We start from the raw sequence: 15,027 nt of genomic DNA, 5'->3' as shown, positions 1-15,027 counted from the left end.
AAGTGGAGAACCCCTGCGGGTTCAGTGCAGTATTCGGTGGAAGACCAGCGCAGGTAGGCGGCTGGTGTTGGGTATTGGAGGCAGATCGCAGGCGGTGGCCCATGGTAAACTTCGAGGACGAAGTTCAGTTTAAGTGGGGGAGAGTTGTAACACTCAGGATTTTGAAAGCCAAGAAAGTAAAAGGAAACCCTAAATTTAAGAGGGACTCGACGAGTCCAAGGAAGGACTCGGCGAGTTGGAGCGGGATCCGGGTCGATAAGAAAGTGACCAACTCGACGAGTCGGCCAAGTAGACTCGGCGAGTCTGGTCTGTGCGAGGAAAACCGTAAATCCGGGGCTTGGAGCCTATTTAAACATCTCAATCTTCTTCCTAGGGCTCCTTTACAGCCTCTCACACCCAGAACGCCGCACCTTAAGCCCCCATTGCGTTCATTCAAGCTTTTAGCCATTTTTGAGTGGTTTTAAGGAAGAAGAAGGAGTGGGAATCTTGGAGGCATCAAGGAGTGGCCTTGGATCTGAAGTTTGGGGAACATTTCAGAGCATTGGAAGGTATCAATTCGTTTCCCTCCTTTAGATCTTCTTTGGTTATGAGTTTTGGGGCTTTTAAGCCATGTTTAAGACCAATCTTGAGCTTGAGGTCCAGATCTGAGGTTGCTACCTCAGATCCATGCTTGTTTTGGTATGGAATCCCATAAAGTATCAGCCATTGGGTGGAAATTGGAGTCTCTTGGTCCTAAACCCTAGCTATGGGTGTATTTTGCCTAGATCTCCCTCTCTTGGTCCTAAACCCTAGCTATGAGTGGAAGGACTCTGGATTTATGGACTCGGTGAGTCAGTAGGGTGACTCGGCGAGTAGGGTTGACCTGGAAGGTTGACTTTGACCAGGGCATTGACTTTGACCAGAGTTGACTTGGTTGACCTTTGGAGGTCAGTTAGACTAAGTGTTGGGTTGTTATTGGTAGCTCAGGGAGCTAGCGGAGCAGCAGTTCGGAGTTAGCGGTCAGGTAGCGGTCAAAGGGGTTAGCAACAGCAGTTCAGCAGTATCAGGTGAGTTTCCCTTTTTATGAATGGGTCTACGGCCACAATGCCGGCCCATGTAGTTATGAGTAGAAGACCCGGGGGTTAGCCCTAGGCACAGTATGCTAGTATGATACTTGGACGAGGTCCAATGACACAGGGCGGGTACCCAAGGAGCGGTTTATGTGATAGTTTATACTTGTTGTCTGTGTGATACTTGTATGTGCCTGGTAGGGAGGTGAGAGAGGGCGAGGTCCCGTATCTCACCAATAGCAGAGTGTGGATGGTGTTCCATATCTCAGTAGCAGCAGAGCAAGGGCGAGGCCCAAGTTAGGGAAGGAGTGAGGGTGGGCTGGGCCCGAACCTCACTATCAACAGGAGTTTGGACGAGGTTCCATGACTCATCAGTAGCAGGACTCGGGTGGGGCCCAGAGACAGGCGAGGCCTTAGAGCAAGAGTTGTTAGTATATGTTTAGCTTATGTAATGTTATGTGATACGTTTATGTGCTATTATATGTTAGTGGGCGAGGCCCTGTGACAGGCGAGGCCTAAGTGAAACAGATCTGTATCCGAGCGGGCTCGAAGCCAGGCGGGGCCTGGAGCGGCGGGGCCGTTGTAGCGGGCGAGGCCCGAAGTAGGGGGCGAGGCCCCGGATAGCGGGCGTGGCCCAGTATGTGCAGTATGTGGTTATGCATGGTATGTGGTAAGGTGGGGAACTCACTAAGCTTCGTGCTTACGGTTTTCAGTTTTGTTTTCAGGTACTTCCGGTAGCGGAGGGAGGAGCTCGGGGTGATCGCATGGCACACACCATAGATTAGTCAGCCTGGGAATGTTTACTCTGATAATAAACAAGTGTTTTGAAAACTTATAATGATATTATGTTTTGAATTTAATACTCGAAAGTTATGTTGACTTATGATATGTTTTATAAATCCAGTTTTAGTAATGTTTTTAAAAGAAATTTTTAGTAGTGATTTTTGGGTCGTTACAAACTGTGACATCCCAAAATTCACGGTCATTTCAAAAGTTTTATTTATGCTTATTTGAAAATCAGAGTATTCATTTTACAGAATAAAATTGTGGAATTTGTTCCAAGAAAAACATGATAAATAAATTATCAAATTCTTTTCGAAGAAATGTATTTTATTCATTATAAAACATTGGGATGTCATCGTCAATACAAAAAACATAAGCATAAATAGACCTTACATTCTTTTACACTAGTGATTTACTTCTCTTTAATCGCTTAGTGTAATGCATCTTCACATCGATACTTGTGATTCAAATGAACTGAGTGGCTCAGGTTAAGAAACCTGGTGAGTACATAGGGTTTTCAACCCACAATAATAAAGTTATTATGTTTCATCATCAAACAATTAACCCAATTACCCATTTGTGACATCCCCAAAATCTCGGCCAAAAAAGACCGATTTTCATTTATGCTTTTAAAATAATTTCAGAGTAAATCCTTTTGATTTGAAAGAGTTGCGGAATTTGTTCCCAAAAACAAAACATGATAAAACAATGTTTACCAAAGCATTTCATAAAAGAAATGTATTTTCATTATAATCAAAACTCGGGGTGTCATGTTCCGATACAGACGAATAAGCATAAACGATAACATTACAAGTCATTCAACAAATATAAACATATGCAGACTTGTAAACAAAACAACTTGATGGTTCATCCATCTCATGCCCTTGTGCCACTTCCTGTAATACAAATAAAACTGAGTGGGTCAGGCTTGGGAGCCTGGTGAGCATATAGGGTTTTCAACCCACAATAAATAATCATATTTAATTTTCACCAACCAACAATAACCCAATTACCCATTCCCGTTATTCTCACTTTATGTCCCTAAGACAACTAACATAAGGGACCTATTTCATCGGGGCGACAACACATGCTTCGGGGGTACCTCAACAATATAAGTCAAATAAGGCAACCATGAGGGGGATGGAGTACAGCGAATGAACACCCAAGTTCATTAACACCTACAGGTGGCGAACCTGCTAATGTTTCCACAAGACTATCTAGAAAAGTATGTTGTCATCATCTAAACTCCGCTAGATGACTAAATCAAACAACAACGAGGCCTCTCATCTGTTTATTACACACCAACTATCTACCCATGTTCTACCCAACATATTAGTAGATAAAAATATACATTTTTTACATAGTTTAAAAACTTGTATAGCATGCTTTAATCAACACATATTTCACATAACAGATGAGGCACACACACACATAACACGTATCTCATAGAGAATAAATCATATCTATGAGTTAGAAGAAAGTGAATACACATTCACACATATAAACAACAATATACTTAATACACTCGAACCATACTTGTATTATTATCGTGTTTATGAAAGGTAGTATACACTCACTTGATCAGAAGATGATCAGACAGCACTACGGCTTGCAAAAGTAGTAATCCTCAGCAGATCTGGAAGATCTCTTCAAAAATCGAACTTCTCGCGGGCAGAGCTTCGGCTCGGGAACCGCACTTCTCGGGATCTTCGGGATCTCGGGACTTGCCTCGGGGTTCGAGAATAATACCGGGGCTTTGGGATATTTCTGGCACGCAAATCGATGCAAAACGGGAGAGAGAAGAGAGAAAATAGCAAAAGAACTCGGCTGCCTTCGCATCCTATTTATAGGAGGCTGGAGCCTCGGAGTATGCGGGGCGTACAGGTTCGAAATCGTCATGGCGTTCGTCATCCGAAGCCACTTGTTGCGAGGGTCGTCATGCTTCGCTGTACGCGGGGCGTACTTCGGATCAGATCAGTGACTCCTTCGGATAATGCCGGATTTTCCATTTAAAATTAAATACAAAATATTTAATAAACTTCGGAAATTTATATCTTCTTCATACGAACTCCGTTTTCGACGTTCTTTATATCCACGCGAAGGTGAGACTACACTCTACAACTTTCGTTTAGACTCCGTCGGCTAATTTTAAATTTATTTTTATTATTTATTTTTAATAGGCCGGGATAGAAACTTTCGTTATAAATTCATAACTTCTTCGTTTGACGTCCGTTCTCGCCAAACTTTTTATCGCTTTGATACCAACAACGAGACCTTCGATCCTCGTTTAGATTGCTTCGGCTAAAAACCGCTCGATCTCAAATTGAGTATAACAGGCTGCATACCGCTAAGCCGAAACTTCGATAAATCATAACTTCCTCATACGAAGTTAGATTTGGGCGATGTATATATATTCGGAAACATCGTTTCAACTACTACAACATTATCCAAAGATATCAAGTTTATTTTACACTTAAATTTTGATGCTTATTTTTATTCTTAATTAATCAAACCACATAATTAAGCAATTAAACACAAAACACATAATACTCAAATAATACAATCTTATTATTTCAAAACAGGTTAGAAAGGTTAACCTAGACCATTACATTGCTAAAAATGGCAAGCCCGGAAACACAAGCGTTACACCTTCTCCGTTATCTTCTTTACTCTTAAGGATCTACCCTAAGAATCATCTATCATTCACTCATTCATTCCTAAGGATTGTCCTAAGTAACAGGCACGAAGTTCCATCATTGCCAATGGCATAGCTGCCAATGTTATCTATTAGACACAGCTGCCAATTTTATCATTTAGGCACAGCTGCCATGATTATGACATTCTCTATTAGGCATAGTTGCCAATATTATCCTTTAGGCGTAGCTCCTAGGATTATGATGTCATCTATTAGGCATAGCTGCCAATATTAGGCTTTAGTCGCAGTTGCTAGGATATTTAGAGTACATCTGGTGAACACTTAAATCAAAATACCTACGGGTTATGGTGCAGCTGCTAATATTCATTTATATCATCTTTCATTCCTCATTATTTATCTACCCATGTTCTACCCAACATATTCGTAGATATAAAATACATATACAGTTAAATCATTTAAAACATGTATAAAACCTCCATCTAGTATAGATATCAGGAACACAAATAATATGCACACACAACACGTAATTTATAATAAATGTTTCATATCTATGTGTAAGATGAAAGTAACTATGTACTCACCTGATATTCCAAGTCTATATCTCATATCGTAATTAATTCTGCCAGTAACTCCTCAAGTTCTTATTAAGTGAAATTCCTCATTCCAAAATATTTTATAAATTTAATAAAATATTATGATTTAAAAACTCAAAATTTCTCTCTATTTATACTACTACCGAAGTTAGGATAAGATCAACACAAAACTACCACGCATCACTTAAATATTTCTTCTGATATGTTTCTTCAACGATTTGTCTCCACGTATGCCTATTATTTAAATGAAGTTATACGATCACATATTTAATCAACGGGTGTTATTTTTAATTAATAAAATATATACGACCTTTCTTTTATTTCTTACAAATATGTTGGTTTGAAATTTATAAATTATAGTTACATTTATGGTACCTCATTTATTCTTGTATTAACACAATATATCCTTCAAGTTACACTATAGCCCCTTAACTATTTATTAATAAAATCATTATACTATTTATAATAAAATCTTATCCAAATTTATAATCAATAACTAACGTCGTAAAAAGTACCCGGTCAATTATTATTAAAAAACGAGTGTAACGGAAAAATTATCGTTACACTACTTGGGTTCATCCTTAAATATATTTAAACCAAATACGTCTTATATAGTTTGAGATTTTAGAATCTTTATAATTTTCGTTAAGATTATTTATCCTAAATAATCTTCTATTTAAAAATGTTATTTTATCATTTTTCGATAAGTTTATAACAAGATTTATACAAATATTAGATACCCATAATGTTTGTCCACATAACACGTATATAATAAATAAGTATTTATATAATCTGTAATACATACTAAGAAAATTTATCCTATTTGAGGATTTTAATTATTTGATAAACAAATATTTATTATTATTATCCCTTAACGTTTAGCATAACTCTCGGGCATTACAAAGATCTTCAAAGCAATCATTGTTATTACAATATAACAATCAAGTTATGTATCTAAACCCTAGTTTGGTTAATTTCGAAATTTGTAGATGCATCCTAGAGTTTCTTGTTTTGTGTTCAATGTTTGTATGTCTACTAGTAAAAACATAGATCCAACAATTAGGGTTGTATGCACACATATCATTGTTTGCTATGTATAAAACCCATCAATATATATATATATATATATATATATATATATATATATATATATATATATATATATATTAGTGAACACAAAAAATCTTGTTCATATTCATTAATTTATTAGATAAATGAAAATAAACGAACTTACTACAGAACATTTCACAATTGATTGACCACTCAGTTTAGTTGTAACTCTATCATTAGAGTAGAATAACAAAATAAATTAGTACTAATCCAACACAAAGTATCAAGTAATCATTCAAAACCATGGCTTTAATCACAAAGATTAACAAAATTATTTATCTTTATTAGGAGAAGAAATGTAGAGTTTTACCTATTAATAAAACTGGCGGACCTGTAATTTTAAAATACTTTAGATATTTTGTTATTTTTTCATATATATATTTTTTATTTCACTATGTAACAGTCGTGTGTATATATATATATATATATATATATATATATATATATATATATATATATATATATATATATATATATAATTTTTTGCACTTATCTATTATCTTAAAAACATGAAATTTATTAATTATGTAATCTTAATATTTACACATCTTTATAAATCTATCTTTCAAACAAAATATTACATTACAACGTTTACAATATAATAAAGATTATGATCATTAAACTATGAAGTTGCAACAAAATTTCATTTTGCATGAAAATATATTCATATTAATCTCTAGTACACAAATTATTAATTTTGATATGTTTGGTTATTTTAAAAAAATAAAAGAGTGTATGAAATTAATTTTTTTAGCTAGACCTCTTCATTTGATATAACTGGTTAAAATAGCTTCATTCACTTTGGTTTTGTGTAATGCTCGTTTCAGGTATCAATTACTTTTCAGGATTTTAGGGTTTTAGACTGGAACTCGACGATTTGGGAGCTCCAACTCGTCGAGTAGAGATCGTTTTGGACGCGTGATTTAGGATCTACTCGACGTGTTGGAAGGCTCAACTTCATGAGTAGACGTTGTAAAGCGAAACCCTAATTTTTAGGGGTTTGTACCCTATTTAAGGAACTTATGGCTCATTTGTGGCCTTTCTCATCGTCCCTACTGTCTAGAGAGAAACCATAGTCGTGCCTTAGTGCTTCCTTGAGTGTGTGTGAGCTTTGAGAGTGAACCTTGTGCTCTTTGGAAGGAAACTCAAACTTTGAAGGGATTGAAGTGAGGAGAAGGCTATAGATCTAACATCTACCATGTGTTAGCATCCATTTGGAGATAAAAGGTCTCTACCTTGACCTCTTGTTTCTTGGATCTCCTCCGATTGGTGTTTAGTGCATTTTTAACCCATTTTAAGAGCTACTTTCGGAGTTGAGTATGATTTGAAGTTATGAATTTAGATCTAGACACCTTAGGTCTCCTTAGGCCTAAAGATTCAAGCTTTATCAAGCTTGGGCCTTTCCTCATTCCATAAACCCCTTCATAAGCTTAGTTTTGAGTGTTTTATCCTCTTAAGGCCTTGCAAGCACGTAAAGTTGGCAACTTTACGTGGTAACTATACCCTAGGGGTCTGGATCTGTAGTTTGGAGCTTTGGATTCAATTGGAAAGAACTAAACATGAAAAGATATGAAGGAAATCGATGAGTTGCATAGCCAACTTGATAAGTTGGGCTGGGTTTACACACCTTTTTAAATTCTAAGTGAACTCGGCGATTGAGTGAGATTACTCTACAAGTTGATGGAAATTTTCAGTTTCCTAGACACTGAAGAACTCGACGAGTTACTCAGGTAACTCAACGAGTTGACTGGAGTTTTCGATTTTCTGGACTCGGAAGGAACTCGACGAGTTGCTAGATGCACTCGACGATTTGGGGTCAACATGGACTGTTGACCTTGAATTTGATTATGGTTGAACAAGTTTGACCTTAAGGGTATTTCTGGTATTTCAGGACTTTGACAAAGTTGGTCACATGATGATTATAGGCAGTTGAATTGGAGCTGCAAGTTGGGATTGACTTTAATAGTTCAACATTTCTTAAGAGGTGAGTCTCCTCACCATACCAATTGGTCGAAGGCACAAAGGCCAACCCATTTAGTTAGTTGTAGCATTTATTGTGGATGCACTACTGATTTGTCTGGTATGCATGTATATGAGAATGTGCTAGTACTTACTAACTGGATATGTGAAGACCCCAGGGGGAGCGCGTGACAGTTGGATATAAGACCATGAAGGGGAGCCCATGGCATTCCCAGGTAAAGACCATTCGGGGGAGCCCATGGCGAGTAGTTAAGACCATGTAGGGGAGCCAATGGCACATAGGAGTAAGACCCTAGAGGGAGTCAATGAGATACCTATATGTTTATGTAGGAGGTATATAGTATGATAGATATTTTTGTGATATATGATATGCTAGTAGATTATTATGTTATTTTCATGGAAGTGTTGGGTTTTGAGCAATCTAGCACTCATATGGTGTACATGCAACCCTAGAAACCTTGGATCTATGTTTTATCTATGATACATGCAAATTTGTTTTTCCAAGGTTCATAACCTATCTAGCATACATGAGGAACTTTTAAACCTAAAAGTATGCAAGAAATACATACCTTTAGTTGCTTGAGTTACTTGAGAACCTTGTGAGCCTAGCACCTCAAGTGCGATACCTCAAATGTCTCACACAACACCAAGTACACTTGTAATGACCTTGAGAGAAATAGAACACTTCTAAAATCAGCTATGTCCTCTTGTTCTCACACTAGTGTCGATTTTGGTTTACAACATATTCATTTTATAGTGTGTCATAAGTAGGGTTACACCATGTAAACCCTAACTTGACATGGCTCTTCATTTCCATGATTCATGGGTTCAAAGACACCATGGAGCATCCATGGTGCATCCTATGGGTTTTAGCACAACTTGATAATCGATGAAGCATTAGCCCATGTGACATCCCTATTTTCACGTCCAGAAAAGACCGATTTTGTTTATGCTTTGTTTGAAAATCAGAGTCATATTTTAAATAAAAGTGTTGCGAAATTTGTCCCAAAACAAAATATGATAAAAATTTATCAAAAGCATTTCCAAAGAAATGTATTTCATTAAAAGACTTGGGATGTCATGTTCGATACAGATCAAAAGCATAAACAATACAATACAAGCCTTACTACATTATTTCATATCTACAGGCCTATATCTGTAATCCCTCATCCAAAACATCACATCTATGCTCGAGCGCCACTACCTGTAATACATGAAACTGAGTGGGTCAGGCTTGGGAGCCCGGTGAGCACATAGGGTTTTCAACCCATAATAAATAAGTTATTTAGTTTCATCAATCAACAATAAACCGATTACCTGTTCCCGTTATCCTTACTTTACGTCCCTAAACACCTATCATAAGGGACCTAGCCTAAGGATCATCATCGGGATGGACACTAATGCTAAGGGGGTTCCTCAACAATAAATGTCCTAAAGGAAACCATGTGGGGGATGGAGTACACCAGTGAACACATCGTTCATAAACAACTATAGGTTGCGAGCCTGCTAGTGTTCCACTGGACTGTCTAGAAGAGTCCGTGGTCGTCATCCATACTCCGCTAGATGACAGAATCAACAACATCAACATCGAGGCCTCTCATCATTTTATTACACATCACCTATTACATCTACCCATGTTTTACCCCAACATTTTCGTAGATATAAAATAGATATACAATTTAAATCGTTGAAAACATGTATAAAAACGTTCATCCAGCATAGACATCAACTATTCAGATAATATGCACACATAGCATGTAATTTATATAAAATACTTCATATCTATGTGTAAGATGAAAGTGACTATGCACTTATCTGAAAGGTGGTGACTCAGCACTCGGACATCGCTTCGATACACTCAAAACAATTTTCATTCGATAAAACCTAGTATCAATACCACTAGGGTTTAGTACGTCTAACGATAACTACGACAAATTAATAGTCTGACTATTATTAATACTATATAAGCGTTAAAGGATACTTATATAACTCATAATAATAGCCCAAATAATTATTTGAAGGACCTAATAACATTACTGTAATTATTTGAAAGCTATATTAAAAATTGCGTAAGCGTAGCTCACTTACAAAGGATTTTAAAGAACACCGGGCTTTGCTCGGAGCAGCGTTTCGAAACCGAAAGACCCTTGTTCTCGGGACTCCGGGAGCCTCGAGGCTTCCTTTGGGTGCTAGGGATTTTTCCTAGACTTTAGGAAGGGTTAAAACCCTTAGAGATAGACAGAATTTTAGAGAGAGAAGTGAATTGGTGTTAATTTTCCGGGAAATCTCGCAGCTATTTATAGGCTGCTGAACCTCGGTGGTACGCTGGGCGTACCAAAGGCTACGCTGAGCGTACCTTCGGATAAGGTGCCAGCTTCGCATCCAGTTGTCTCGAATTCGGAAAGGATAAGAACCGAAGTACGCTGCGCGTACTTGGCCTCGGATGCGGGGAGTAGCAAGGGGTGACGTGTCCTCTTCCGATGCGATCCTCCGATCAGCGATGGACGGCCCTGATGCTGCCACGTCATCATCTTTGCACCAGCTTTGTTTTTGATATTCTTTATATGCACGCGTAGGCGGGAACGTACTCTACAACTTTCGTTTAGACTCCGTCGGCTAATTTTGATTTTATTTTCAAAGTTATATTATTAACAGGCCGGGACAGGATTGGTCCGTTAAAATCTCATAACTTCTTCAGCCGACGTCCGTTTTCATCTGTCTTTTTATCGTTACGCTACTATTAACGAGATCTTCAATTCTCCTTTAGGTTTTGTCGGCTAAAAACTTCTCGATCTAATATTCGAACTTCGGGTTGTACATTACTAAGTTGAAACTTCGAAAAATCATAACTTCCTCATACGAAGTCAAATTTGGGCGTTCTTTTTATGAACTCTCTTGTTTTAACGTATTCTACGACTTTCGTTTAGATCGCTTAGGCTAAATATCGCTCTATTGTAATTTCACTATTTATGCTTCCCGGTATCGTGCCGGTTCCATCGCGAGACTTCGACGGGTCATAACTTCTTCGTTATAACTCGGATTTCGGCGTTCTTTATACCTTCGGAATCCTTGTTTCCACCACTACAACTTTATGTAAAGATATCGGACTTATCTCACATTTTAATTTTTATGCTTATTTTTATCCTTTATTAATTATACATTTATAAATAAGTAATGAGCACACAAATACACATAATTCACATAATACTCAAATATTTCATATTTATTACTTCAAAAGGAGTTACAATAGCTGACCTAGACTATTACATCGTCTAAAATGCTTAGCCCCGAAACCCGGACGTTACATCCCGCTATACAAGTATGGGTGATTTACACAATCAACCCATATATTTAATTAGTTTTCTTTTGATCATTTAATTAATTCTAAATTAATTCTTGATCAATACTAATTAAATAATATTATTAATATATTAGAATTGATAATATATTGATAAACCTTAAGTCTTATTTCTCTCATTTCGGTCAATCCAAATGCAAGATGCCATGCAACCCGAATGGACCCTACTAATCGGGTCAAGTACATTCCAAAAATAGTTATGAACTTAGACACCTAATCCAACAGTCTCCCACTTGGATAAGTCTAATAACTATATCTTCAAGAATAACTTCAGGAACCGATTAACAATTGTAGCTCTTTCAAGGTCTTGCGGAACTGAGATGACGATGATACTCAATTTAAGATAAGTGATCATATAATACTCTGTTCTAGATATCAGCCGGACAAATACATGTAACAATGTCTCACTTATTGTCCAACAGTTTGTTTCTTGATTTCCAATTTGTTTGACATAGAACTTATTTGAACACATCAACTTAGTTCTGACTGGGCCCGGTACATGGGTCAACACAAAATCATCCAGGGGCCCAGATATCGCTTCTAATCCAAGTAGGAACAGATAAACTTTGACTCATATGCTTGTTCTACTACTTGTTGAATTACACACAAAGGCACGTTTTATAACATCGAGTTACCAATGCGTTTACGTACAATCATTGTATAACCAACTCATAGGCAACAAGTCATATCACTAGGTTTGAAGACTTATATGGTATTACCATCTCACAATCACTCGAGATAAATTCCATGAAGTGATACTAGTGAGCGTGGGTTGAATCCAATACTCAGAACTTATGAGCACACATGAGTGTTGTAGCACCACTTTGTCCAACATCTTAGACCTCTACAAGCCAACCCATGACAGTCTTGATTCATATCTACTTCCAACATATGACCGACTGTGGATGGTTTGAATAACTTAGTCATTCAAGAAGAGCAACTTAGTTATTATGGAAGTCAAAACATGCAAAGTGAAACACAAGAATAATCGAATCCAATATGGTCTCAGAACTTAAGAATATAAATAAAACATCTTTTATTTATCACTATATTGATTACCCCGTCATTCATTGCATACTGTTTCAAACTATCAACTTTATACTTGAATTAAAAACAATAGTTGTCCCATGCTTCGAGTATGTACACTATGTTTTTCTAAACACTAGTCATGCCATACACCAAATATGCACACTATGTTTTTCCAAACATTAGTTATACCATACACCAAGTATGCAATCTAATTTTGTCTATTATCCTTACTTTGTGAAATATATTGATTGAAAATAATTCCAGTGATACTCATTTCACAATCCCAAATCCTTACCGCAAATGCAAGAATTCCAAATTCATGCCATTTACCTAAATCTGTTAGATTCTAAACTTATATGCATTGGTCCTCTTGTAATGATTATGCACAAAGTCACAAAGACTTGTCAACAGACATTACAAAGTATTCCAATGGAGATCAACTCCATGGAACTGAAGTCTCATATTCAAAGTTCATTGCCTTTGAGCATTCTTCTTGCATTAAGTTTCCTAATCGTACACAGATTTAATGAATAACTTCCACCTATGGGAACATTTCGATATTCCCCTTTTCACTTTTACTCCTGAACAAGAGTTGCCTCTTTTCAGAATATGTCAATATGGTCCTTCCCAAAAATTAACACTATACTTCCAACTGTCCCAGAGCAACCAATCTTTGGTAAACCTCAGATTGTCGTCAACAATTGCTTAATCAAATTAGTCATATCTAGTTCTAGTTCTTTTTCCTTCTTAATGCTCTGGGCATTTGAAAAATTTAGAACAAATTAATATTATAGCACATGCAATCGATCCTATATCCGAAGCATATGGGACACGATTCATAAAGACATGATACTAGACCATTCTTTTGCTATAATATTTCTATTTCTATTTTCTAAGTTCTCATAATTCAGATTATGAAAAGGGATGTCGTAATCATAAATGAATTTTAGAACGCAAATAATGGATCCATATAAAGAATTTCCTTATGTTGAGCCATTCCAACATGAAATTCATATATATATATATATATATATATATATATATATATATATATATATATATATATATATATCCTTGACTAAATATTATAAAAACCTCAATCTAAGCTTTTAGAATTGAAGTCAAGTATAATTTCCTCTCCCTTAATTATAGCAAAACAACTTTTTCCCAATTGAAACCTTTTTGTTTTCTATAATTAACATTGCAAACTTACAACACTTATTATCATGCTCCCACTTGCATGATGATTATTAGCATAACACTTATGCTCCCACTAGCTTTGACATATACTTAGAAATCAGCTGGACTTCTCGAAATCAATAATTTATTGACCTTCTTACCAAAAGTTCATATTTCTGATACGAGATGCTTTGATAAAACTTTATCAAAATAATACACCTTTCCTTAGATAGCACACATGTGTGTCTAAACAATTTTAGAACTATGAAAAGAGATGTCGTAATCATAGTCTCAATTGTTTAGACCTTTGCCATTTCTCACAAGTCCTTGTTAGTGTGCCGGTTAACCGCACACACTCCACTAACGACTTTGAGAATGCAAATATCACAATTTCTATCTAGTTAAAATGTACTTAGTGAAATTTCCTCACCATCATTTTCATGAATCGGAGAGGAACCTTATGACACTTAGATTTTCTGGTGTATGTGTTCCTATCGATGTGAATTTGTCAACACCATAATCACAAGACAATGTTAGTGGCAAATCCAAACTTTTATGGATTGAACTTGTGCAATATTAACAAGGGCATGCCATTGCTTCCAAGTTGCTATGCAACCAATTGAGAAATCTCAGAACTCATATGCAAAGCCAACATTAATTGGAATGAGCACATAAATAGGAATATGTCAACATGATAGGTTATAAACCTCAAGTCGTGTGCTAGTGATGAACTATTGGTTTTTCTTCTTGATTAGATCTAGAAGCTTTTCAAAGATCTTTAAGACTCCCACTGTCCTCTTGACATATAAGACTCACTTGCCAAATATTCAAGAGATAGTGCGGATTCTTTATCAAGACAAACACTTCACACAATTGGCCTTAAGTTGGTCTTTGTTTTATCCAAAACATCAAAACTTACCAGTTTCAAATGTACAAGAGTAGGACACACTTTACTCTTACATTTGACTAGTGTTATAAACCTTTCTTTAAGATATGTCACTCAAGTTAAAATCTTGGAGTATGACTATAAGAATTGTTTTGGAACGAAGTATGACTCATCTTCTTGATTTAACCATTTCAACAATTCATGATTCCTCTTCTTAGCCATAAGAATGCACTAAGATGTCCTTAGAGAACCAATTATAATATGGTTTCTTAATTATTAAGATGATCACTAAACATGATACTAAAGTACTCTCCCATCTTTTCAGATTTGAGAAACTTTTATCCTTCTGCCTAATTTGATTCTTCTCATTCGTCCTGTAAAACATTGAAATTTTTTCAATGTTT

The sequence above is a fragment of the Lactuca serriola genome, chromosome 1, assembly GCF_051521515.1.
Source record: "Lactuca serriola cultivar US96UC23 chromosome 1, Lser_US96UC23_V15, whole genome shotgun sequence".
In the NCBI taxonomy this organism is placed as follows: domain Eukaryota; kingdom Viridiplantae; phylum Streptophyta; class Magnoliopsida; order Asterales; family Asteraceae; genus Lactuca; species Lactuca serriola.
The sequence above is the reverse complement of the archived record's forward strand: the minus strand, read 5'-3'. Positions refer to the sequence as shown.